General features: G+C 45.0%; 1 protein-coding gene and 1 pseudogene across 1 annotated transcript in view; one reads left to right on the forward strand and one right to left on the reverse strand.

Annotated features, from left to right (window-relative positions):
- LOC124595076 (single Ig IL-1-related receptor-like) overlaps window positions 1-27,877 on the reverse strand; it is a 354,541-nt gene that overhangs the window by 39,086 nt on the left and 287,578 nt on the right. The gene's annotated exons all lie outside the window — the stretch shown is intronic.
- LOC124597107 lies at window positions 16,111-16,228 on the forward strand (annotated as a pseudogene).

Below are 27,877 nucleotides of genomic sequence, written 5' to 3' on the forward strand. Positions count from 1 at the left end.
CATTTAACTGACATCACATGATCGCGAAGGGTATAATACTCTGGAACAAGTTGAGGAATCGTAGATAAAGTTTGGCAAAACGAAAAGCTGTACGGAAGCTCTCAGACAGCGTGACTTCTAACGTTGTTCAACTGCGGGATAATCATGAGAGTACGACAGAAGTGCAGCGTCTGTGAGCTTTAGCCAGAGCTTTCACATTATCTCGAAGCATTAAAACAGCTTGACCCATCTTGGTAGCCAGTAAGTAGTTTTATGCATTTATACAGGGGAGATACTGTATAGTGTGTACACGGCGCCTCAGACGTTTTCAGTATCGTATATCATACGAAAATCAGTCAGCATTATCTTCCTCGCATGTAGTTATCAACGCAACAACGTCTGCCAGAACACGTTTTTCATCATATAAAAACTGGACCTGCATAAGATAGTATTGTTTAATGAAATTAAGGGGTCGTTTCTAAGTTCTTCTATTTCTCAGAAATCCAATAATTCACTTTCGATATCTCGCCATACCTTATGATTCGCAAGGATCAGACATCCCGTCTGTCTTGGGCTAGTCTTTGTTAAGCTTAAACTCATGGAAGAAAGATGAGTTTGTACAGTAACTCGACGCATTAACAATCCAGGTAACTAACTTCCTGCTGAAATTAACATCAATAAGCATTACACTATCTTTCAGCAGGGAATCTCCTCTTTACTATTGACGTACACAAACACTCCAGAAACGCAGACCATAGCAGTAGGAAGGCGACGGTGTGTGGATAGGATGTAAAATACAACGTGTCATAGGTTATAAAGAAGACCGGAAGTTCGAAATCGAATCCGACTATGTCTTAAATAAATAGAGTCAAAAGCAGTGGCTAACTGATATTTCAGTTTCAGTACAACAAAAAGTTATCTGAAGGATCAACAAGTCCTTTTTCGATATGGTAACTCTAATCGTCAGCTAACCCATGAAACCAAGATTGTACATTACAGATATTCTAGAACACGTAAGTGCGTATTGTATATAAATACACAGGACTGCGATCAGTATTTGTCTATTCCTATAAACTTCCTTTTCGAACATATTGATGTGACATCTCTGTTCTCGCACCGTGATGCCGCATACTGGCTTGCGGCAGTATAGACAGCATTATAGCTAGTATCCACCTGGCATCTTCGATTTTAATCGCCTATTGTCCACAGATTAACCACATTTCACTTTAAATATAAATACTGATCGTCACCAAAAATCTTATTTTATGTTCGTGGTCCTTGCGCGACATGTACATTGCCGTCAGTAGGATCGTTCTGCAGTCAGCTTCAAACGCCTGTTCTCCAAATTTTCCCAATAGCATTCCTCGAGAAGTACGTTGCCTTCCGTGCAGGGATTCCAATCTGAGTTACAGAAGTATCTCCGTAATACTTGCGTGTTGATCGAACCTGTCGCTAACATATCTAGCTGCACTCCTCCAAACTGCTTCAAAGTTTACCTTTAAACCAACCTGGTGGGGAATACAGATACGCGAGCGGTATTCAAGAATGGCTTGCACTAACGTTCTACATGCGGTATCCTTATCTTAACGCTTCCAACAAACCGAAGTTGACCATTGGCGTTGCCCACTACAATCGTTACGTGGTCGTTCCATTTCATATCGCTTTGCAGTGTTACGCCCAGAAGTTTGATCGACCTGACTGTGTCAACCAGCACACTGCTGATGCTGTATTCGAAGATAACGAGACTGTTTTCCCTACTCATCTTCACTGACTTACATTCATCTACACTCACGCTCATAAATTAAGGATAATTGCAGAATGTGGTGCCACACAACGTGGCACTACAAAAAACTGGCGCTAATAGCATTGGTACATAGGAAACACACACAACACAGTTAAGTTGAGAAAACCGTCCCGAAACACATGTTCTACAAAACGCCACTGTTTCCTGCGCATGTACTCCGACATCAATATGGGATATGATCACCATGCACACGTACACAGGCCGCACAACGGGTTGGCATACTCTGGATCAAGTGGTCGAGCAGCTGCTGGGATATAGCCTCCCATTCTTGCACCAGTGCCTGTCGGAACTACTAAAGTGTCCTACGGGTTTGAAGACGTGCAGCGATACGTCGACCGAGAGCATCTCAGACGTGCTCGATGGGGTTTAGGTCTGGAGAACAGACAGGCCACTCCATTCGCCTGATATCTTCTGTTTCAAGGTACTCCTCCACGATGGCAGCTCGGTGGGGCCGTGTGTTGTCATTCACCAGGAGGAAGGTGGGACCCACTGCACCCCTGAAAAGGTGGACATACTGGTGCAAAATGACGTCTTGATACACCTGACCTGTTACAGTTCCTCTGTCAAAGACATGCAGGTGTGTACGTGCACCAATCATAATCCCAACCCACACCGTCAAACAACGACCTCCATACATTTTCCATTCAAGGACATTAAGGGGTTGGTATCTGGTTCCTAGTTCACGCCAGATGAAAACCCGGGGAGAATCGCTGTTCAGACTATACCTGGACTCGTCCTGGGACCACTGTTTCAATGACCATGTACTGTGTTCTTGACACCAGGCTTTATGGGCTCTCCTGTGACCAGAGGTCAGTGGACTGCACCTTGCAGGTCTCCGGGCGAATAAACCATGTCTGTTCAGTCGTCTGTAGACTGTGTGTCTGGAGACAACTGTCCCAGTGGCTGCGGTAAAGTCCCGAGCAAGGCTGCCTGCAGTACTCTGTGGCCGTCTGCGGGCACTGATGGTGAGATATCGGTCTTCTTGTGGTGTTGTACACTGTGGCCGTCCCGTACTGTAGCGCCTGGACACGTTTCCTGTCTGCTGGAATCGTTCCCATAAACTTGAGATCACACTTTGTGGCACACGGAGGGCCCGTGCTACGACTTGCTGTGTTTGACCAACCTCCACTCGTCCTAGTATTCTACCCCTCATAACGTCATCAATATGTGTTCTTTGAAATATTTTCAACACAAGTCACCATTAGCACGTCTGAAAACGTCTGCATACTTACTCGCTGCACCGTACTCTGACATGCACCAACACACCACTGCATATGTGGACTGCTGCCAGCGCCACCGTGCGATGACCGCAGGTCAAATGCACCGCTTGGTCATACCCAGAGGTGATTTAAACCCGCGAACCGCCCACCAGAGCGTTGTTTCACCATGTATCAGCATTATCCTTAATTTATGAGTATGAGTGTACCTTTTAAGCTAGTTGCCATTCATCACACCAACTACAAATTTTATATCCTCATACAGTCAAAAGCGACGGCACCTTCTTGCACACTACAGCATCATCGCCACGATGCCCTCGTCTTTGATGAACAGTCGCCATCGAGGACAATATACTGGAGTCTATTACTTAAGAAATCTTCGAGCCAGTCACATACCTGGGAGTCTATTCTGTATGCTCGCACCTTGTTTAACAGTCTGCATTGGGGCACTGTGTCAAAAGCTTGTCGGAAATCTAGGGATATAGCATCTGCCTGTTACCCTCCATCCATAGTTTGCAGGATATGTGAGAAAAGGGTTAGCTGCGTTACGTACGAGTGATGCTTTCTAAAACCGTATTGATTTGCGGACAGAAGCTTCTCCGGCTCAAGGAACTTCATTATATTCGAAACGGGAATATGTTCAGGAGTTCTGCAGTAAACCGATGTTAAGGATACTGGTCCGTAATTTTTTTGGGCCAGCAGATATAGATAAATTCACCAGCAAACAGCACGTGGCGTACATGCGCCGATACTACCGCAAACCGTCACTGGGCATTCGGCTACGAAAATAAAGGCGTTATTTGTGTGTGCGCCGTCCGCAGAGTAGCCTGAAACTGTTCAAAAACTACTTAATGATAATATTACATTAACTAAGCCATTGCTATACCTCAAGATGTTTAATTATACACTACTGACCATTAAAATTGCTACACCAAGAAGAAATGCAGATGATAAACGGGTATTCATTGAACAAACATATTATACTAGAACTGACATGTGATTACATTTTAAAGCAATTTGGGTGCATAGATACATAAAATCAGTACACAGAACAACCACCTCTGGCCGTAATAACGGCCTTGATACGAATGCGCATTGAGTCAAACAGAGCTTGGATGCCGTGTACAGGTACAGCTGCCCATGCAGCTTCAACACGATACCACAGTTCATCAAGAATAGTGACTGGCGTATTGTGACGAGTCAGTTGCTCGGCCACCATTGACCAGACGTTTAAAATTGGTGAGAGATCTGGAGAATGTGCTGGCCAGGGCAGCAGTCGAACATTTTCTGTATCCAGAAAGGCCCGTACAGGACCTGCAACATGCGATCGTGCTTTATAATGCACAAATGTAGGGTTTCGAAGGGATCGAATGAAGGGTAGAGCCGCGGGTCGTAACACATCTGAAATGTAACGTCCACTGTTCAAAGTGCCGTCAATGCGAACAAGAGGTGACCGAGACGTGTAACCAATGGCATCACGTACCATCACCCCGGGTGATACGCCAGCATGGAGATGACGAATACGCGCTTCCAATGTGCGTTCACCGCGATGTCGCCAAACACGGATGCGACCATCATGATACTGTAAACAAAACCTGAATTCATCCGAAAAAATGACGTTTTGACATTCGTGCACCCAGGTTCGTCGTTGAGTACACCATCGCAGGCGCTCCTGTCTGTCATGCAGCGTCAAGGGTAACTGCAACCACGGTCTCCGAGATGATAGTCCATGTTGCTGCAAACGTCGTTAAACTGTTCGTGCAGATGGTTGTTGTACTGCAAACATCCCCATCTGTTGACTCAGGGATCGAGACGTGGCTTCACGATCCGTTGCAGCCATGCGGATAAGATGCCTGTCATCTCGACTGCTAGTGATACGAGGCCGTTGGGATCCAGCACGGCGTTCCGTATTATCCTCCTTAACCCACCGATTCCATATTCCGCTAACAGTCATTGGATCTCGACCAGCGCGATCAGCAATGTCGCGATACGATAAACCGCAATCGCGATAGGCTACAATCCGACCTTTATCAAAGTCGGAAACGTGATGGTACGCATTGCTCCTCCTTACACGAGGCATCACAACAACGTTTCACCAGGCAACTCCGGTCAACTGCTGTTTGTGTATGAGAAATCGGTTGGAAACTTTCCTCATGTCAGCACGTTGTAGGTGTCGCCACCGGCGCCAACCTTGTGTGAATGCTCTGAAAAGCTAATCATTTGCATAGCACAGCATCTTCTTCCTGTCGGTTAAATTTCGCGTCTGCAGCACCTCATCTTCGTGGTGTAGCAATTTTAGTGGCCAATAGTGTAATTTAGCAGCTGCTATGGTAATGGTTATGGGAACATGTAGACCACATGGCACGGGTCCACTACACTTCGGATGTCGTGGTAGCCAAGCGCCCGGAGACTGCCGAGTGCCCCCAGTAATGAGTAAACGAGAGATAGGCGAGCAGTTCGCCTTCCGCTGGGCAGAACTGCGCGCCGTGCAGGCGGGCTCCAGAGGCGCGGACGCTGGGTTTGGCAGAGGGCTGCGGATCGATACAAACCGCTGTGCCGCTGCCGGCTGCCCGCGCGGCTTTCTGCCTCTGTAACTCACCGCCCGAGTTCCGCGCCAGTGGCGGACTCCGTTGTGAGCTCATCGCTGACGTAGCGAGAATGAAGTTTCGCTTACATACAATGCAGGGTTCGGAAACGTCCTCGAGGAACGTTCAGCTGTGCGAGACAGTGAGCTGTGTGACCAGTCTGCCGAGAATATCTCCTGCTTTTTATTCGGGACGTAGAAAAGAAAGCAATCGCACTGAGGATTCGACACAATAGAGGGGAATTTACCTATTCACTGCGGCAAATTCATTCCCTGAATGGTAAATATGCGGCGCAGATGAAAGTATCGAGTTCAGAAATAAATCGATCCCTTCTCTTGCGTTAACTTGGACGCTTCACAAAACATCTGTGCAACCTAATGCGTGGTAACAGTGAGATTTTTCCCCTGTCGAGTAAAAGGTTGGTAGAAGTCTTGAGTTGGTCCTAGGAAACTGTGCAGGCGACTTACGAGGATTACTAAAGTCTGGTAAGATTTAATCTATGAATGGGAAAAGAAGTTTTGGAAACATTTCTAGAACCTATGTCGAGAGTCGATTCTTCAACCATTGTGCCTCAAGTGTGACACACAAAAGTGAGAAATGTAGGCATACAATTCAAAACACAGGCATACATTCTGCTCTTCACTGCATTCGTGTATGAAAGCTGTGTGTATGTGTTGCGTAAAAAGCAGCGTCCTTTGCTCTTATCGAATGCCACGTGCATGATGAACGATTAAGATATCTCTTTCTCAGGATGTAGCTGTTGCTGCTAGTTTGACACGAGTTCTCACGTTTGAATCGAATGGAGCCCAGACCATCTCCTCGCGTCTGTCTACTATGTTTGCCAGCAACACAAGGTGCCAAACTGCGGCCACCAATAAGTATGCAGCCATCACTGCAGGCGAAGAAACATTACAATTTGCCACTCAGCAAGCTAGCGGCGTGGATATTAGGATGAAGGTACGTTTCGATAATGTTAATACCTGTATTTCGTAGAGATGGTATTCTGATGCGAAATAAAATTATTTGCAATCGTGTGTGTGTGTGTGTGTGTGTGTGTGTGTGTGTGTGTGTGTGTGTGTGTGTGATTACGTGCGCACGCGCTGGAGAGAGAAGAGAGAGAGAGAGTGCGAAAGAGAGAGAAGAGAGAGAGAGAGAGAGTGTGCGAAAAGAGAGAAGAGAGAGTGAGGCGCGGGTGAGGGGGTAGAGTTTGTGAGAGAAGTTGTTGCAATGTAACGGTGGTTGTGTACGTACGCGCATGAGCAGAATGACACATCGTTTCCCTGGGTTACAGTTTGTTTGTCGGGAAAGACTATAAGAATATTCTTACAAAATTTTGGAAAAAAGAATGTACCAATTGTAACCAAGCGTGGATCTATTTTTACTGGATTTATGATTCATTTGACTGTTCTGCTGGTTCTGTACTGCATAATGGAAAGGTAATTCTCGTAGTTTCGATGGTATGTGGTGTAATGTTCCCTTATGTTGATAATTAATTTTCTCAAAGTTTGGCTTTTGTGAGCGTGGTTGCATAGCTTTAAGCCCGTCTCACACGGAGCAAGATTCGCTGTAAGTTTCCGAGCTGGCTCGCGCGACGGCTACCTTGCGGGCTCCGTCGTCTGCTAGCGGGCTACCTTGCTGGGAACCTTGTAAGATTTCCAGGATAGGTCCGGTGCTATTTTTCTTGTAAGGTTCCCTGCGTGCCACCTGCGTTGGCCAATCATGAGACGTTTCGTTTGTGACTTCAGTCGCGGAAAGCTTGGGCGGGAAGCCTTTGTTGATAGTCGCTTTTCTGCTGTTGTGAGGTGCGGTAGGAAGTTCGTATAATTATTAAATAATGGCACCGCAGTGGTCCAAGGAAGCGATTAAAGCACTGATATGTACTTATAGGGAAGAACAGTGTCCGTACGTCATGAAAAGCGCAAACTACTATAATAAACACTTGCGTGCAGAAGCACTCGGAAGAGTTGCAAGTGACGTGTGTCTTCTTCGACCATATCCATACGTATAAAATTTGCAAAGGATGTACGATCTTCTATCCTATAAAATAAAGTCGTATATAACAGTCATTATTGGTATATTTATAAAGTCAAACAGTAATGAAATGGTGATACTTTTCAAACAAAAGTAGGTGTTATGCGAACTAACCTCAACTCTTTATGAAGCACGGAGAGCACACCTTTTCCAGCGTTTCTCCTCTTAATACAGTTTTTCGTCAATTCTTTCTTTCTTCTTCTCTCATTAGCATGCATTTCTGCATCGTTTAGCACCAAAACAGCTAATAATGGCAGTTTGCTCTGAACACCTGAACCTGAAGCAGCCATCTTCGTTCGATACAACATGCAGCCGATCACAACACAACCAGCTGCCGATCTTGCATCGTGGGAGAGCTTCGACATGGAAGATAGCCGGCTCCCTTCCCTGCAAGCCGGCGAGCATGCACGCCATCTCGCAAACTTGCGGCGAACCTTGCTCCCTGTGAGACGGGCTTTACGGACTTCTTAGAATACTGCACTATGTCATGGGTGTTACGTAAGATAGCGCCATATCCAAACAAATACTACGACTTTCTTCAGATAATTGGGATTTCCGTAGGAGCATTACAACGCTTTATTTCTACACATCTCATAAACGAATAAATTACAATCTTCTCTTGTTTATTCTCAAAATCGGCCCCAGAATTTAGACTGGGGCATTCCTTCCAGGTTCGAGGTGTCACTCCAACCTTGGCCGACGATGCATGGCGGCACCTGTACAAACGTTCCCGTCCCACGATACCACTCGACACATACAAAAAAACGACTAAATCGCATACCAAGAGCGCTCTCATATATATTAGTCTATTAAATCACTTTATTTTTCGCGAGTATCATTCGTCGGAAGGATTACACATCATTCCTGAGGAGTGATGTGTAAATCACAGTGATTGTGCTGGTATCGCATCAGCTGACCTTGCAGGTGTAGAATCTTTTGAACGACAGGGCGAAAATCTTCTCGTGTTGCGACTGCACTGCATCTGCCGCAAAACGACAATGGCTATTTGTCTTAAGAGGATCCGCACTGGGTTGCACATCAGATTCCGTAGTAGAAGTTACATCGTGGCCTCCCAAAGGTGAAATAGCTTTTCTATTTAACAATAAGCAGGAATCAGCAAAGAAAGGTAAAAGACAAAATATCGTAAATGAACTAAGAAGACGACTTTCATCGTTTCACCACCTTCTCATAAATTGGCATCGTCGCCGTAGCAACGCATGTAGATTTACAGAGCATGGTGCTCTGTACTATGTCATGTCAGCGTATGACATTTTAGAGGCGACCGATCATTCTGCCACGTTCGAAATCACTCACTTACCAAATCATGATGTCTTTTGACGTAGCGGATGAGTTCTTGCACTGCCTAAGGTAGTTTTTTTACTACTGCAGAACTCCACGCCGACATGTTCTTCATCGAAGCTGAGTACAGCAAGATAAGCGAACGAGTGAATAATGATCTAGGCCTTAATTGCCTGATGCGTATCAGGCAACTAAACTGCCCAATAGGCAAGCAGTATCTTGGCAGATGTAGCACATTAGACCGCAGGCACGATGTAGCTGCTTAGATCGCAGGCACGATGTGCACTACTGGCCATTAAAATTGCTACACCAAGAAGAAATGCATGTGATAAACGGGTATTCATTGGACAAATATATTATACTAGAACTGACATGTGATTACATTTTCACGCAAATTCAGTGCATACTTCCTGAGAAATCGGTACCCAGAACAACCACCTCTAACCGTAATAACGGCCTTCATACGACTGGGCATTGAGGCAAACAGAGCTTGTATGGCATGTACGGTTACAGCTGCCCATGCAGCTTCAACACGATACCACAGTTCATCAAGAGTAGTGACTGGCGTATTGTGACGAGCCAGTTGTTCGGCCACCGTTGACCAGACGTTTCAATTCGTTAGAGATCTGGAGAATGTGCTGGACAGGGCAGCACTCGGACATTTCCTGTATCCAGAAAGGCGCGTACAGGACATGCAACGTGCGGTCGTGCATTATCCTGCTGAAATGTAGGGTTTCGCAGGGATCGAATGAAGGGTAGAGCCGCGGGTCGTAACACATCTGAAATGTAACGTACACTGTTCAAAGAGCCGTCAATGCAAACAAGAGGTGACTGAGACGTGTAACCAATGGCACCCCATACCATCATACCGGGTGATACGCCAGTATGGCGATGACGAATACACGCTTTCAATGTGCGTTCACCGCGATGTCGCCAAACACGGATGCGACCATCATTGATGCTGTAAACGGAACCTGCATTCATCCGAAAAAATGACGTTTTGCCATTCGTGCACATAGGTTCGTCGTCGAGTACACCATCGCAGGTGCTCCTGCCTGTGATGCAGCGTCAAGGGTAACCGCAGCCATCGTCTCCGACCTGATAGTCCGTGCTGCTACAAACGTCGTCGAACTGTTCGTGCAGGTGGTTGTTGTCTTGCAAACGTCCCCATCTGTTGACTCAGGGATCGAGACGTGACTTCACGATCCGTTACAGACATGCGGATAAGATGCCTGTCATCTCGACCTAGTGATACGAGGCCGTTGGGATCCAGCACGGCGTTCCGTATTACCCTCCTTAACCCACCGATTCCATATTCTGCTAACAGTCATTGGATCTCGACCAACGCGAGCAGCAATGTCGCGATAAGATAAACCGCATTCGCGATGGACTACAATCCGACCTTTATCAAAGTCGGAAACTTCATGGTACGCATTTCTCCTCCTTACACGAGGCATCACAACAACGTTTCACCAGGCAACGCCGGTCAACTGCTGTTTGTGTATGAGAAATCGGTTGGAAACTTTCCTCATGTCAGCACGTCGTAGGTGTGGCCACTGGCGCCAACCTTGTGTTGGTTGGTTTGGGGAAGGAGACCAGACAGAGTGGTCATCGGTCTCATCGGATTAGGGAAGGATGGGGAAGGAAGTCGGCCGTGCCCTTTCAGAGGAGCCATCCCGGCATTTGCCTGGAGTGATTTAGGGAAGCCAACCTTGTGTGAATGCTCTGAAAAGCTAATTATTTGCATATAACAGCATCTTGTTCCTGTCGGTTAAATTTCGCGACTGTAGCACGTCATCCTCGTGGTGTAGCAATTTTAATGGCCAGTAGCGTAGCCGCAGTTTGGGCGACCGCTGACCGGTACATGCGTTACGTGACACATTTTTAATGGAAGCATGGGAAGCGCCGTGCGGAAGCGAGTCCGCCGCTCTTAAGTTCCACTCTGTATTGTGGGCAGAACGGCAGCCTCCGCCGGGTTCCGCATCGCGCTAAGCGGGACAGAGGCAAGGGACAAGGGACGGGGACAGCGGCTGCGACACAGGGGCGCGCAAAAACCTCCAGACGGCGGCCAGCACGGCTAACTGGACATCGGCAGCCTGGGCTGGGCTGCTGCCGCCGCCGTACGCTACACAGGCGGGGGTTCCATCTCCCATCAGTACTGTCCAAAACGCTAAGTTCCACACGACGCTACATATAGTTCTAGTCTACAGTCACCTTGACAAATATTCAGCTCCACATAGTAAAATGAGTCATAGCACAAGTAAACGCACATGTAAACTGAGTCAACGTCCATTAGAGTCAAACTGCCGGACCAAAATAAGGGGGAGCACCCAGACGGCGAGGAGGGCACAAAACTCACGGACTGAGAAGGTGTGTGATGTTATTTCAGCTATTACAAGGCCAAGTCAGATTCACAAAGAACTTGGTACTGCACGCCCACTTATCACTATGACGTTGCGCCCCATATGGCCTGGATGTATGCACTAATTCGGTTGGGAAGGGCCTCATAAAGCCGTTGTATCCTGTCCTGATCCAAGCTGGCCTAGAACTGGACTTTGATACGCTGTGTACTGACTCTGGGACGGAGTTGATGTCCGAGCTGGTCCCACACATGTTCCAGAGGGCACAGATGTGGAGATGTTGCTAGCCACAGGAGTACTTCAGCAAAAAACAGACAGTTTTTAGAGACTAGTGCCATGTGTCGACGAGCATTGTCCTGTTGAAAAATGGCACTCCGATGCTGCATGAGAGGTAACACATGGGGAGCACGACGTCCGTGACGTATGCTGTTGTGTGGCCGAGCGGTTCTAAGCACGGGCATCGATGTGTCATGTCCTTAGGTTAGTTAGATTTAAGTGGTTCTAAGTTCTATGGGACTGATGACCTCTGATGTTAAGTCCCATAGTGCTCAGAGCCATTTGAACCATTTTGGACGTATCGTTGTGCCGTCACTGCTGCCTCAGTCACTAACAGCCGTGACCTGAAGCCACACGCGACAATTGCCCACACCGTGACGCCAGGAGCAACACAGCTGTGCCTCTCCGAAGCAGTGTAACAGTGGGACATCTCCCCAGGTCGCCACCGTAGGCACCGCGATGGTCGTCTGGGACAGCGCAGAGCCGCGGTTCATCGCTGAACACAGCGCGACGCCATCCATCGGCAGTCCGCGCTTCCTGCCCACGGCACCGCTACAAACGCAGCCGCTTGTGTCGTCGCCTAAACGGCAGTCTAAGCGCAGGACAGTAATTCCCCGGTCCGGCTGTCGCTCGTCTCCGACCACTGGCGCGGGATGACACAGAACACTGCAGGGACTCCATTACTTGTTCTCGGATGCCAAGCGCAGATGTGAAGGGATTGCAATAAGGCGATTCCCCCTGGCACTGGCCACACGTTGTCTACCGGAAGCTTGACCAGTCGACTTAACTGAACTGAAATGGCATAATTTAATCGCAACGCGATGCCGCCAATAAGACGGGACACTAAAGGTTGCAGAACCAGCAGTGCTACAAACCAAAACAATTTTTGACCTAGTCGAACTGTAGCACAACACAAAGAACGAAATGTAATGAACGGAATTGATTATCACAAATATGTTCAGCATGTACACAAGGAGAAAAAAAAAGAAAAAGAAAATGCAAACGAAGATGATATGCGTAGAAAGACACATCACGGGTCAGTAGAAACATTCGCGCGATAATGAATCTGAAGACAAATACACTGAAGCGCCAAACAAACTAGTACAGGCATGTGTATTCCAATACAGACAAATGTAAACAGGAAGAACACGGCGCTGCGGTCGGCAACGCCTGTACAACAATAGTCTGGCGCAGCTGTTACATCGTTACTGCTGCTACAATGGCAGGTTATCAATATTCAAGTGAGTTTAAACTTGGTGTTATAGTCGGCGCACGAGCGATGGAACACAGCATCTCCGAAGTAGCGATGAAGTGGGGGATTTCCCGTACGACCATTTCACGAGTGTACCGTCAATATCAGAAATACGGTAAAACAACACATCTCCGACATCTCTGCGTCCGGAAAAAGATCCTGCAAGAACGGGACCAACGACGACTGAAGACAAATCGTTCAACGTAACGCAACTGCAACCCTTCCGCAAATTGCTACAGATTTCAATGCTCGGCCATCAAGAAGTCTCGGCGTGCAAGCCATTCAACGAAACATAATCGATATGGGCTTGCGGATATGACGGCTCAGTCGTCTACCCTTGATGACTGCACGACACGTAGCTCTACGCGTCACCTCCGCCCGTCAACACCGACATTGGACTGTTGATGACTGGAAACATGTTGCCTGGTAGGACGAGTCTCGTTTCAAATTGTATCGAGCGGACGGACGTGTACGGGTATGGAGACAACCTCATGAAAGCATGGACCGTGCATGTCAGCAGGGGACCCCTCAAGCTGGTGGAGGCTCTGTAATGGTGTGGGGCGTGTGCAGTTGGAGTGATATGGGACCCCTGATACATCTAGATACGATTGTGGCACGTGACACACACGTAAGCATCCTGTCTGATCACCTTCAGCCATTCATGTCCATTGCGCATTCCGACGGAATTTGGCAATTCCAGCAGGACAATGCGACGCCCCACACGTCCAGAATTGCTACAGAGTGGCCCCAAGAACACTATTCAGAGTTTAAACACTCCCGTTGGCCACTAGACTCCCCAGACATGAACATTATTGAGTATATCTGGGATGCCTTGTAACGTGCTGTTCGCAACAGCTCTCCACCCCTCGTACTCTTACGGACTTAATGGACAGCCCTGCAGGGTTCATGGTGACAATTCCCTCCAGCTCTACTTTAGACATGAGTCGTGCCCACGCCACGTCGTGTAGCGGCACTTCTGCGTGCTCGCGGGGGCCCTACACGATGTTAGGCAGTTGTACCAGTTTCTTTGGCTCTTCAGTGTAAATGTTGCGTTGAATACTCATCGAGCTGCATTCCGTTACAACGTGGCAATTGATTAATGCGCAGACCAATCCGTTGCTATCGATGATGATTTTGTGCCCACACTGTAAGGCATTGAAACACAGAAATAAAACCCCTGGATTATACTGCAAATGGCAAAGTCTAATTGGTGCCACTGGTACCACCATCAGGGTCATTACGCCCATTGGTTTCTGGAACACGAAGAGATTCCACACATTTTCTTAAACATGTCATTTCATTCATTTCGCATGTGAAGTTTCCCACTGTCGTATTTCTGAATCTACATCACCCGAAACCGAATATACATCGCGACAATTGTTAATCGATAGAATCATCAGTCATATCATTTTAACTTCATTCACTTTCGAATAGCTTTCCACAAATTCACAATACGATGACGACCAAATTGATTGAAATTTGTGCAGGACAGAGTCCATCGGGTCAGCTAGTCTATAACAAATACAGTTTTGCAGTAATCGTTGAAGATTGTCACCCAATCAGACACACACACGCATACACGAAAGTTTACAAAGAGGTACGGAGACAAGCTCAAAGTCATAACGGTACTGATCTTAAGGTCCGTCGAACTGGGGCCTCCATAGACTGGGCGCAATTCAGTCGACGGGTAGCCTATCTCACAGTCAGATTCATTGTAATCGAAATGTTGAACTTCAGCTTTAGATATACGTGCAGGTGAAGACAGATTGAGAATCTTGTGTGTTATTCTTCGTATTTTGCGACTTATGCACGTCTACATACTCTGCTTGGGGCGAAGTGTACCCTCTACTACTACTGGTCATTGACTTTCCTGTTCCACTCGCAAATAGAGCAGTGAGAAACGAGTCTATATGCCTCCGTCTGAGCACTAATTTCTCGTACCTTATCTTTGTGGTCGTTACGCGAAATGTATGTTGGCGGCAGCAGAATCGTTCTGCAGTCCGCTTCAAATGTCGGCCCTTTAAATTTTCTCAGTAATGTTCCTACAAAAGAACGTCGCCTTCCTTCCAGGGTTCCCCATTTGATTTCCGAAAGCGCGTCCATAATACTTGCGTGAGGTTCGAGCCTACCGATAACAAATCCCGACCAGGTGCGCGTCCCAAACACTCGAGCAGTACTCAAGAATAGATCGCACTAGCGTCGTATATGCGGTCTCATTTACAGCTGAACCACACTTTCCCAAGATTCTTCCAATAAACAGAAGTCGGCCACTCACCTTCCCTACTACAATACTCACATGCTCCTTCCATTTCATACCGCTCTGCAACTTCACGCCCAGATATTTAAACGACGTGACTGCGCCAAGCAAGACACTACTAATGCTGTGTCCAAACATTACGGGATTGTTTTTCCTACCCATATGCACTAACTTACATTTTTCTATATTTAGAGCTAGCATTCATCATTTCAACTAGAAATTTTGTCGAAGTCATCTTGTACCCTCCTACAGTCACTCAACTTCAACGCCTTCCCGTACACCAGAGCATCATCGGCAAACGACCGCTGACTGTTGTCCACCCTGTCCGCCAGACCATTTGTGTGTATAAAAAATAATAGTGGTCGCATCATAGATCCCTGAGTACTCCCGACGATACCTTTGTCTCTGATAAACACTTGCCATCTGTACAAAATACTGCGATCTATTACTTACGAAATCTTCAAGTTACATAACTGGGAATCTAATCCATATGCTCGTACCTTCGTTAACAGTCTGCAGTGGGGGTGATGACAGGTGAATGGCCGACTTCGGTTTATTGGGAGAATTTTGGGAATGTGTGGTTTATCTGTAAAGGAGACCGCATATAGGACGCTAGTGCGACCTATTCTTGGGTACTGCTCGATTCCTTTTTGGAAATCTAGAAATATGTAATTTGCCTGTTGCTCTTCATGCATAGTTAGCAGTGTATCATTTGAGAAAACGGCAAGCTGAGTTTCGTACGGCCGTTGCTTTCTAGAACGGTGCTGAGTCGTGAACAAAAGCTTTTCGGACTTATCGTTGCTATTGGACTGCCATCGACACAGGAAGCGACGCAGAATAAAAGTGTTATCTAGAAAGAAAAAAGTCATACGCTCCGTACAGCGGCTTACAATCTAAAGTCACTCATGCATTTCATTTGAGAACTGTAGCGGGTTACAGGTCTGTGACACAGAGGCCGCAGGGTAAGTGTAATAGTAGTGCAACTTGGCATAGTGAATGCATAGTGCATCCAGAGGTATGTTCATTACGTTATAATGATGGCTGCTCAATGCCAACGGCCTTGCCGCAGTGGTAACACTAGTTCCCGTCAGATCACCGAAGTTAAGCGCTGTCGGGCTTGGCTAGCACCTGGATTGGTGACCGTTCGGTCTGCCAAGCGCTGTTGGCAAGCGGGGTACACTCAGCCCTTGTGAGGCAAATTGAGGAGCTACTTGATTAACAAGTAGCGGCTCCGGTCACGAAAGCTAACAACGGCCGGGTGAGCGGTGTGCTGACCACACGCTCCTCCATATCCGCATCCAGTGACGCCTATAGGCTCAGGCGTTGTTTTCCGAAATTCCTTCACCAGGGAAGACGAATGGAATATTCCAGGATTTGAAACACGAACAGCTGCTAGCATGAGTTTCTTAGAAGTAGATACCTTAGGGGTTGCGAAGCAACTCAAATCTCTTGATACACACAAGTCTTCAGGTCCAGATTGTATACCGATTAGGTTCCTTTCAGATTACGCTGATACAATAGCTCCCTACTTAGCAATCATACACAACCGCTCGCTCACCGATAGATCTGTACCTGCAGATTGGAAAATTGCGCAGGTCGCACCAGTGTTTAAGAAGGGTAGTAGGAGTAATCCATCGAACTACAGACTTATACCATTGACGTCGGTTTGCACTAGGGTTTTGGAGCATATACTGTATTCAAACATTATGAATCACCTCGAAGGGAACGATCTATTGATACGTAATCAGCATGGTTTCAGAAAACATCGTTCTTGTGCAACGCAGCTAGCTCTTTATTCACACGAAGTAATGGCCGCTATCGACAGGGGATTTCAAGTTGATTCCGTATTTCTAGATTTCCGGGAAGCTTTTGACACCGTTCCTCACAAGCGACTTCTAATCAAGCTGCGGGCCTATGGGGTATCGTCTCAGTTGTGCGACTGGATTCGTGATTTTCTGTCAGAAAGGTCGCAATTCGTAGTAATAGACGGCAAATCATCGAGTAAAACTGAAGTGATATCAGGTGTTCCCCAGGGAAGGGTCCTGGGACCTCTGGTGTTCCTGATCTATATAAATGACCTGGGTGACAATCTGAGCAGTTCTCTTAGGTTGTTCGCAGATGATGCTGTAATTTACCGTCTAGTAAGGTCATCCGAAGACCAGTATCAGTTGCAAAGCGATTTAGAAACGATTGCTGTATGGTGTGGCAGGTGGCAGTTGACGCTAAATAACGAAAAGTGTGAGGTGATCCACATGAGTTCCAAAAGAAATCCATTGGAATTCGATTATTCGATAAATAGTACAATTCTCAAGGCTGTCAATTCAACTAAGTACCTGGGTGTAAAAATTACGAACAACTTCAGTTGGAAAGACCACATAGACAATATTGTGGGGAAGGCGAGCCAAAGGTTGCGTTTCATTGGCAGGACACTTAGAAGATGCAACAAGTCCACTAAAGAGACAGCTTGCACTACACTCGTTCGTCCTCTGTTAGAATACTGCTGCGCGGTGTGGGATCCTTGCCAGGTGGGATTGACGGAGGACATCGAAAGGGTGCAAAAAAGGGCAGCTCGTTTGGTATTATCACGTAATAGGGGACAGAGTGTGGCAGATATGATACGCGAGTTGGGATGGAAGTCATTAAAACACAGACGTTTTTGGTCGCGGCGAGATCTATTTACGAAATTTCAGTCACCAACTTTCTCTTCCGAATGCGAAAATATTTTGTTGAGCGCAACCTAAATAGGTAGGAATGATCATCAAAATAAAATAAGAGAAATGAGAGCTCGAACAGAAAGGTTTAGGTGTTCGTTTTTCCCGCGCGCTGTTCGGGAGTGGAATGGTAGGGAGATAGTATGACTGTGGTTCGATGAACCCTCTGCCAAGCACTTAAATGTGAATTGCAGAGTAATCATGTAGATGTAGATAGATGTAGGATGACACGTCGGTCGGTCGGTACCGTTAGAGTCTTTCGAGGCCTGTTCGGACGGAGTTTTAGTTGTGAAGACTTCTCGATAGTTCCTATTATCAATCGGTGAAGGACTCACAAATTATTGACATTGAACGAAGTAATAATTGTGGTAGCGTGTAAGGTAAGAGGAACTTTAGAGATGACGTGTATTGTGGGGATACAGTTGCCAGGACGTCCATTAAAGAGACAAAATAGGTATCGGAAACGTTGTTATACTCCTGCTTCAAAGCTTACTGGCTATAAAGTAAAAAGACAAAAGCTGCATGCAGCCCCACAACGCCGTATTGTCCTTTCTTTAGATCACCCGGCCCCTGCCCCTCATCTAATCCCCACCCCGCTGCGACAGGTTAGCTCCCCAGCCATCTCCGGGCAGACGCTACGATGTCAGTCTGCGTGATACCACGCGTTACAGGAAACACGTGGGCGGCCTGCGAAATTCTCCGGATTCAGTCTCTCCCTGGCACTGATTGGTTCTCTTCGCTTCCGGGAATATAGACTGACAGAAATCATTGTGCTCTTCGGCGAAGTTTATTGGCTACCTATTTTCGCGTTTCCGAGTATCGAGTCCCACCTGTTCTCGAGCGTCGCCTATGTGCGCACAGGCGAACACTAATTACTGTAACGAGACGGCACGACGAATGCTGCCCAATTAATCGAAGACTTCTGCGTCATAGGTATTACAGGAAATCAGAAAATGGTTTCAGCACTGTTTGGGGAGCTTAGGGTTCAGAAATAATTACTAGTATTAGTTCCATCTGCCTTTTATTTCTCAGGCAGATTTAGCAGTAAAGAGATTTACAGCTTCCTTGCTACACATTATACCTGCGATTAGGCTTCATCGTTGAACTGCAAACTGTTCTCTCGCCAGTACTTTAGTACAATTGGAATTTATTTCTTGAAAAGGTGAGGTGAGTGCGACGACAAAAAATATAAAGTACTGTCTGCGTGCTACTATGTATTGTTCCTGATTTTACTAGCGAACAGTTATGATGTGAGTGTCTTTCACTATATTCATTTCTTGCATAAATTTCGAACTCCTCTTCGTGCTCACATTTTGCGTGTCATGATGCAGATTAAGCTCTTCTGCTGTTCATTGCTTAAAATATTTTATATTCACTTTGCCACCTAAACTCGCTGTTTACCAACTGAAAAGTATACTCCTCAAATCAGAACCATCGCAAGTAGATTACTGCCAGGCTTCCCGTTAAACGGGCCATACTACTACTATTGCTACTAAACCATGGTAAAGTTTACTACTTCACATTTTATCAGACACAAAGTCATAATTTACAGGTTATGCGTCAGATAATTACTATTTTTGAGATCTCAAGTGGTATGTTACATACCAGTTAAGTACAAAATGTCTTGTTTCATTCCCTGCTGCAATCGTAAATTTACGAGGGTTTAGTAATCTTGGGTTAAGAACAAACAGATAATATGGCTACGGTTGTTAAGTCCGAGTATGTGCTGTTTCCCAGTAACAAGGCCGATCTCAATAGCTTCCTGTTCCTCGTAACGTCTCCCAGAGTACTCCGTTAGATGTTGTGAAGTCTGGATATTTAAATCTTTTCAAACGTGGTAACGGCATTCTTTAAACAGAGATGCAGGGTAGGACGCTACCGTTCCTACTAGGTTTCTTGTCTTTAGTGACAAATGTAATTCTTTCAGTGTGCATTCCTTTATATTAGGGTTATACATGAAGTACGTGTGCCTATGTATGAAACAGAAAACATACTTCTCCGGAAACACTTATTGCGACAGATACAACAATCGTTCGATTACTTCATCACGTTCATTGCCAGGATTCACTTACAGTATCGTGGCATAAAATTCTGTGTTACTGTGCCGCAGAGCTGGAATTTTCAGCTGTACAGACGTCTGCTTCTTTCTGTCACTGCGAAAGTCTAGACAGATTGATACTGGTAATTTCGTAGCGTTATTGTTCGTTCTCCTAACTTTCACGAGGACAGAGGAGGAGAACAGGGTTCTGTAACGAGTGAGCACGCCTCAGCTACTGAAGATTCACACAGAATGCTGTTACACATTGGTGTTGTTGTACAACTCGTAGCCAATTAAATAAAACACGCCGGGTTGATGGAGAGAGCACAGGAATGTAAGAATACCTGTACTGCTTACTCCTGCGTTGTTATCCTTGAATCTCGGAATGTTGTGAGTTGGTGACGTGGCGAAGTGCCGCAACCACAAATAGATGACGACTCAGCCAACGTTAATAGCGTACACATTCCTGACTGTCACTCTGACAGCTGTATCTCGCTTTTTTGTAAAGAAAATGCAGGTGTCTAGAGAATTAATAGAATTCCAGTAGCTGTCATTTCAATACAAGCCATTTTATTAAAGGAAAAGACTCTGCTGGCGAATTTTCCCAAATGTTCATGTCGATATTCCAGTTAAAACAACACTTCAGCGCTAAATTTTCCCACTGGTATTACAACATTATCAGAAGTTCACCGAGAAGCCCACACAGCGAACAGTTAGAAGTCCAACACTGACAAGATCACCAATCAAAATGGTTCAAATGGTTCTGAGCACTATGGGACTTAACTTCTGAGGCCATCAGTCCCCTAGAACTTAGAACTACTTAAACCTAACTAACCTAAGGACATCACACACATCCAAGCCGGAGGCAGGATTCGAACCTGCGACCGTAGCGGTCGTGCGGTTCCAGACTGTAGCGCCTATAACCGCTCGGTCACACCGGCCGGCTCACCAATCAAACCTGTCTAAAGACGAGTAGTTGGGTTTCCGTTACAGTAGAGAGTTCAGCGCTCAGAGACGTGGTCGTAACCAGGAAACTGCGTGGCAACGGACAAACATTATGATGATTTTACCGTTACTTAAAAACACTTATACAGTATGTAGAGTTATGTCATAATCTAAATTAATTTCGAAGACTGTCGAAACACATCATGCTCAGATAAATATCTTGTAAGTCTACTCATTTTAAGTTTCCCGTCCCTAAAGATAACGTCGTCGACGGTTCATTAGTACTTATCTTCCTTCCTTCCTTACTGCAGATTTAGCCTAAGCAACTGGTAGAATGGTGGGTTTGTTTGCATTTGTGTGTATTTGCTTGAAGATAATGACGACATCTGTATTAATAGTATGTAGCTGAACTACGGTGCTCAAACTTTGTAACTGGTCTAGTGAACCGTGTGTATTATCCACGCGTTATTTCTTCGCAAATACTAAAGGAGAGTACGTGCAACATTAGAAGAAAGCTTAAAATTCAACGTTGGTCAACTTCAACTTTTTTGTGAAATAGTCAATGGACGCTACTCTGCATCACTGAAAGAGATCCTATTTTGGACAACCTATTGTGGTAGTACTTTGTTAGCAGATGGGAACTCATGTCATATTTCATGGGCATTGCTAAAGTTTATCATCAGATGAAATGTGACACCGTCAGCAAGAAGACAGAGTGATCCAAATGCTTGAAACTGTAATATTCATACGAGTCTTTGATCGAAATAGCCTTTATTTTAATTGATTTTTTAACCGGGCGAGCGTTAAACTATCCGAGCTAATTCAGCAGTGTGGTGTCGAAACCAGTCTTCGGATTGATATTATTTTAAGAGGTTAAGTCAACGCCACGGGTAAATTTTGCTGCAACGAAACTGAGTGTCACGCCAGAGCTGAAACGAGTATCAAATATGAACACTGTAATCTACGGTATCAATGTCTTCCAAAGGCTAAAAGACGCCAACTTATATGAAAGCGTACTAGAATTACGTATGATTTTTTTTCTGAAGTCATGTTTATAATATACCTAGCCACTGTCGAGAACTACGAAGAGCATGCAGCGAATCTTCCGTCAGGAAGCTTTCGCTTGACCTGTTTAGGGCTGGTAAAGCCGCTCCAGCAAATGCGCAGGCAGCGTCCATAACGACTTGTCGGCAGACTACGATGAAGACCGGCAGGCACGCTCCCCCGCCTTATAACAACTTCTGCTGAATACGGAAGTATCCGGGACAGCATTTACAGTGGCAACGATCTGCTACACCAGTCACTGTTATCATATTGTCCTTATAGCATAACGCGATTGTATCAATATTATTTATTTGGTACACGTGTCTTAGGCGCGATGTTGAAATTTTGATAAAACTGGAGTTACGCAAGGTAGCCTCTGAAAAACGTCATTTTTCTTCTTCTTTCGCTGCCTACCCATTAATGAATGTTGGCAAACCACACGATGCGTCTTTATTCTACGAAACTGCAGTGTGTAGCAGTTGGTCTGCACCTTGTAATCCTGTCCACTAAACAAGATATTCTTCTTCCCCTTTTCTACTTTAACGTTCGATCTTATATTATCAAATGTACCCGTATAAGCGGCATTAAAATGAAAATGAGACATGTATAAAAATTAAGTAAACTGTTTGCTATTTCACAAGTAATCGCCATAACCATTTATACATCTACCCCACTGTGAGACAAGACAGTCACTGCCTTCATGGGCTCCAGTAATATGGAAATCGCATAGGGAGAGATAGGGACTGTAATGAGTATGTGTAAGGGCTTTCAAGCGAAACTTGGGAAGAGTACCCGAAACAACACTGGCAACACGTGGGCGAAAAACATGATGTCGTAAGCAACCACAAACATTTTTTTTCTGTTGACACTCCTGTTTCACAGTGGAATAAATGTATTAACAGTTACGGCGATTACTTTTGAAATAACAAACAGTTTACATATTTTTTCCATCGGTCTCGTTTTCATTTCGCTGCCCCTTGCAAATATTTGGTGTTCCATAAGACATGTTCTAGTTACGCAGTTTTTTTTTCTTTTAATGTTATTGACATTTCTCGCCGTTTATGTATTGTTAGCGATACTTCGCTGTCAGTCACTCTTGCTGTCCATGATATTTTAAGGATTGTGCGGTAAATCCACATTTCAAAGGCCTCGATCTTCCGTGCTGTTCGTACATTTACTGTCCATTCTTCAGAACCATATAGAAGTATAGACCACATCCAGTATCTTATAAATCGAGCTCGACGGCTTTGGCCAACGTCTGCACTTGTGAGAATTTTCTCGAATTTTATGAAAGTTTTACGGCCGTTCTCTATGCAACGTTTACCAATATGTCTGGTCTTCAATCTTTACGAAGTCACGTTCCGAATTAATTTAATTTTCTCTACTCTTTGCATTAAGCTGTCACTGAATGTTAACCCTCCATTTATAAAGGAGACGGGCTCTTGTGTGACACTCATAAAATGTCTGTTTTTGTTGCCGATATTCAGACGTAGATTCTGCAGTTATCTCCGACTATGCTGACGAGCTGTTGAAGACAATCTAAATCGTCAGCCTTGCGAATGTTGGTGATGAAGACTCCGTTAATCTTTGTGCATTTTTCTTCCTGAAAGATACTCTCTGAGTACAAATTAAATAACAGGGATGATAGAACGTTATCAATAATCGCAAAAAAGCAGCTGGACTCTTTATGGACGAATTTCGATTAGACAATCATCTTTAGCTGAGCGGGGCATATAGAGGAACACGTAAATTAACATTGTCTCAAAAACAGTAAGTGTTCACGGAAGGTGTTATTACAGTAAACGTTTACGAAAAAGGTTACTCGCATGAAAATATTTTCAACGTAAAATTGCCCTTTTTTCGGATGGCTTTCAGTTAATAATGGATGACATATTGTCCCGAGAGATTCCTCAGATGTTTGATTTTTTTAAAAACATTTATTACAACGGTCTCAACTGCTAACAGTCGCACTTGATAATTCGTGGCTCATCAGATATGCAGATGATCATTAAATGTGATAGATACCAGTTATCAAGTGTAACTGTTTGCAGTTGAAGACTGCAATAATAAAGATTTTAAAAAGAGGATTTCATTTAGTTTCAAGTGAAACATATAACTTCGATAAAAGGATGAACATGTAGCCGCCAGAACGAGCTGAAAGCCAAACAAACACAGTGGCACACGGTCATGAACTTTTCTTTTTGTTTTTTACGTTTGTCAGTAACCCACTTCAGAGAGTGTCAATCGATGTGACGCTATAGCTGATGAACTCACTAATATACAAGTATTTGATAAAAGAAGTTTGCCCCCAACTAATTCAGAACGAGGGAAACATGTAAAGTTTTCTCTATTCTGCGTTGTTGAGATGAGTAATCTTGGTAGCATGGTTGCCAGCGACTCAGAGGTAATGTGCTCGGATGACGATAGCGTAAAAAAGAGAACGTGCACATGACTGAGACTTGGCCGGTGAGGGTAGGGTGCATACAGACGTACAATTTTTGCCCAGCACAGAATGCGTTCATCTCCTGTGCCCAGCTCCACTGGTCTCCTCGCTGTCTGTTGATGTGAGAGCATAAAACGATACCGACGGGCACTTTTAGTGTATGGTGGACTCTACGCACTTTTAGCGAGTAGTAGGCGATGTAAAGCACATGGTTCAGCTAAATTCTTCTTTTGATTTCTGTTCTTTTTCAAAAGATAAAAAACGCAATACACTTAGAAGATACTCACTACTATCAACCATATACTACATTATCACACGTATATGAGTCCATATAAAACAAACTTGGAAGAAAGCAAGGCCATCCTAGTTAGTAACGCAAGATGCAAATGTGGAGTAATTTCACACCCACACCATACTTCATATTGGCTTAGAAAGTCACCATCACGAACGTAATAAAACTCCATGTACATCTTAACTAGGGAATGTAATTTGCGTCTACGCAGTTTTTCAGGCGATTTTTTCAATCTGGATATTTTGGAAACAATACTTTCCGTCGATATTATCGCTAGATAGTTCCATCGATTAAAATCACATCAAGTCCAAAGCTGAACAGTTTGTATGTGAACAGGGTTGTGTTAAAAGCAGATGCGACGCTTTGTGGGATATATCGAAGGAGAAAGGGAGGGAACGAAGGCGAGCGAAACAGAACAGTGTTTCAAATGGGGTACAAGTTTTCCCTGTATGGAGCGCCGACTCTTTATCAAGAATTAGTCACTTCAGTAACCTTTTCCAATTATTTGATTAATGTTTAATCCCTAATAGAGCTTTATCAGAATGACTCCGCTCACTTTCTGAGATAATCAGTTTAGAAATAATCATAAGGAAATTTTTTTTATTTGTATGGCATCCACTACTGTTCTGCGGCATATTCATGGAAAACCTTCACAGTTGTAAAATACTTTATCGTCCGAAGTCTTGCACGACTTAAGTCGCTATACACTACCGCGCTTTTGGGGTCTTAGCCCCATCATCAGCTGTATCTGACATCTGGCAGTAGTAGGACTTCATGTCAAGCAAGATGTAACTGAAGTGCCAGGAAGGCGAGGACATAGCTTTTACAGCGAGCGTCGTGGAAGTCCCTTTCTACAGGAAGCATTGAAATTTCTGAGGCCACTGTTCACTTCAGTTAAGCGTAATATCTCATCACAGTCCTGTTTAACTTCCTTTAGGTGATTCTGCGCTTCACTGAAACACAGGGTCTCGTACATACGCCGAGTACAGGTCTTTAGCTTTTTTTCGCCTCGTCACATTTCCCTTTAAGTGAGGCTGGAAGTAATTAAAACACAAGACGCCAGGCAGTCAGCGCTGCAGGAAACGTTCAGACGAAGATTGAAAGAACGAGCAACGCCCTTTAACCACGACGGACGGGAAAGGATGCGCATTGAGCAGAAGAGCCAAAGGAAGCTGCTATTTCTGAAGCTGACGTGCGCTGAAGAATGCAGCCTCCAGGGAAGCATAGCAGCTAGAAAAGATCCTTCGGCGTATCTTTGCTTTTTTTCTACCTCACTGCGTTTTGTGCACGCACTCTTAGAAAATATACCCACGCCAGTTTTAATAAATGGTAGGTTCGGCTGGTAATGTCTCGTTAACGGCGATGTAGAATGTTTACGGCGCATTAGGCAATGTCTGTAGTACGAACCGACAGCGGCGACTATTCTTAACACTTCCCTTCAGTCATGTAAATCAAGCGTTTGAAACCTCAATCTAATCGTAATTAGAAGCTCTAGTAGAACGCGTTAAGTGCAGATATTCTTGGATAACAAGAGTTTGGATACACTGAGTTTGAATCCGTAGCTTGGAACAGACCAGGAAAGAAGTGTGGGAGACAGACTGTGTGTACAGCTATTTCCGTAATGTTTTCTTTCTTATAATTTTCTTTTTCCTTCGATCTGACGTGACGCGCAATTACTGTACTGAAAAATAATAAATCTATATTCATGAGACTTTTGTACACAGCATAATCAGCCCGAATGGCACGTCGGTAATTTGAACGCCGCGTATCTTCGGAATGCGAGTCCCTCTCTCGTTCAACCTGGTTCAGAAACTCCGGACTAGCGGTATTCTGAGATAAGTTGCGCCACAATATTTGCAAGCACTCTCCTTTGCAGGATTCTTGCAGTTTGTCCTTTACGCTGATGCAGCATGAATATAGCATGAGAGCCAAACACTGATGCCAAATCAGAACTGTAGTTTCCACAGAAAAAATCCGTGTTATTTCCACTCATTCAACTCTGCATACGCTAGAGCACTCTTACGCGTGGCTTTTTGCTCCGGCGGTACGAGTCAGCAGTCTGTGACGCTTGTCGCCTATATGTCTCGGTACGTCGTATTTTAACTGAGTGAGTTTTATACTTCGACGAGACGGTAGCAGCAGACTTCAGGGGAGATCTGCCGTCACTATTTGCTGATGACGAAATGAGTGAAGCCCCAGTTTTAAAATTTTGTCAATAGTCCAGAATCCACCTTAAACTCTTACGCTGCTTTTAATACGTTGCACAGTAACTGGCTCTCACTTTATAAGTGAGCCACCACGATTTCTGCTCTACTGTTTTATATCTGTCGTTGCGTCTCTTCTCTCTCAATAGTTGTATAACTGACGACTTTACTGATTTTACTGCGCGCGCGCGTGTGTGTGACTACGATCTTGGTTTTTTGGACCCGAAATGTTTTGATTCAAGTTGACATTGTATGATTTTTTTAACCACACCATTTTTCGAAAGGATGCCTACCTTTTTTTACGTGCGAACGGTGCGTGAGAAGAATGACTGTCGTTAATCCTCTGTATAGGCTGTAATTTATCGAATTTTCTCGTAAGTAATACAGGGTGTCCCAAAAAGAATGACCCGATTTTAAATATAATTATTTATTAGGAAGAAGGGCTTAACACGAAAAAAATTGCATACTAAATTACTCGGAAAAGACAGAATTTTATAAAAATCCATCATAAATGTTCAATATATCCTCCATTGGCTGCACGGACGACATCTAGCCGATAGCAGAATTCATCCCAAACTGAGGGTAAGGTGTCTTTTACCTTTACAGAGGCGCCCTGTTTCTTCAAGCTGTTTATACCACCGTCGAATGTTCTTTGGTGATGGTGGTTTAGTACGAAATCGAATATGAAACGCCCGCTGAACTGCGATCACTGATTGAGTACGACTAAATTCAATAACCCAATATACCCTCTGCACGCTCCAGGTCAGCGCTCTTAGCGACATCTAGCGGATTTTTTCTGAAACTCTATACCATGCAGATTACATCTAGCGCTGTTTCAGTTACCTAGTGACATTTGTCTCAATATTATTACAAGTTAAAATCGGATCCTTCTTTTGGGGACACCCTGTATGTTATCCGGCTCTTCCCAGAAAGCGCTCTCTCGAAATTTCAACAGTAAACCCTCCGTGATACGCAACGCCTCTCTCCGCGTCCGCCACCGGAGTTTGTTGAGGCTCTCGGTAACGCCGTCGCGCCGACCAAACAATCCCGCGACGAAGCACGCCTCTCTTCGTTGGATCTCTGCTAACTTTTCTATCAGTCCTACCTGGTCATGTTCACAGACTGATGAACAACACTCAA

Source organism: Schistocerca americana, chromosome 2 (assembly GCF_021461395.2).
Source record: "Schistocerca americana isolate TAMUIC-IGC-003095 chromosome 2, iqSchAmer2.1, whole genome shotgun sequence".
Classification (NCBI taxonomy): Eukaryota; Metazoa; Arthropoda; class Insecta; order Orthoptera; family Acrididae; genus Schistocerca; species Schistocerca americana.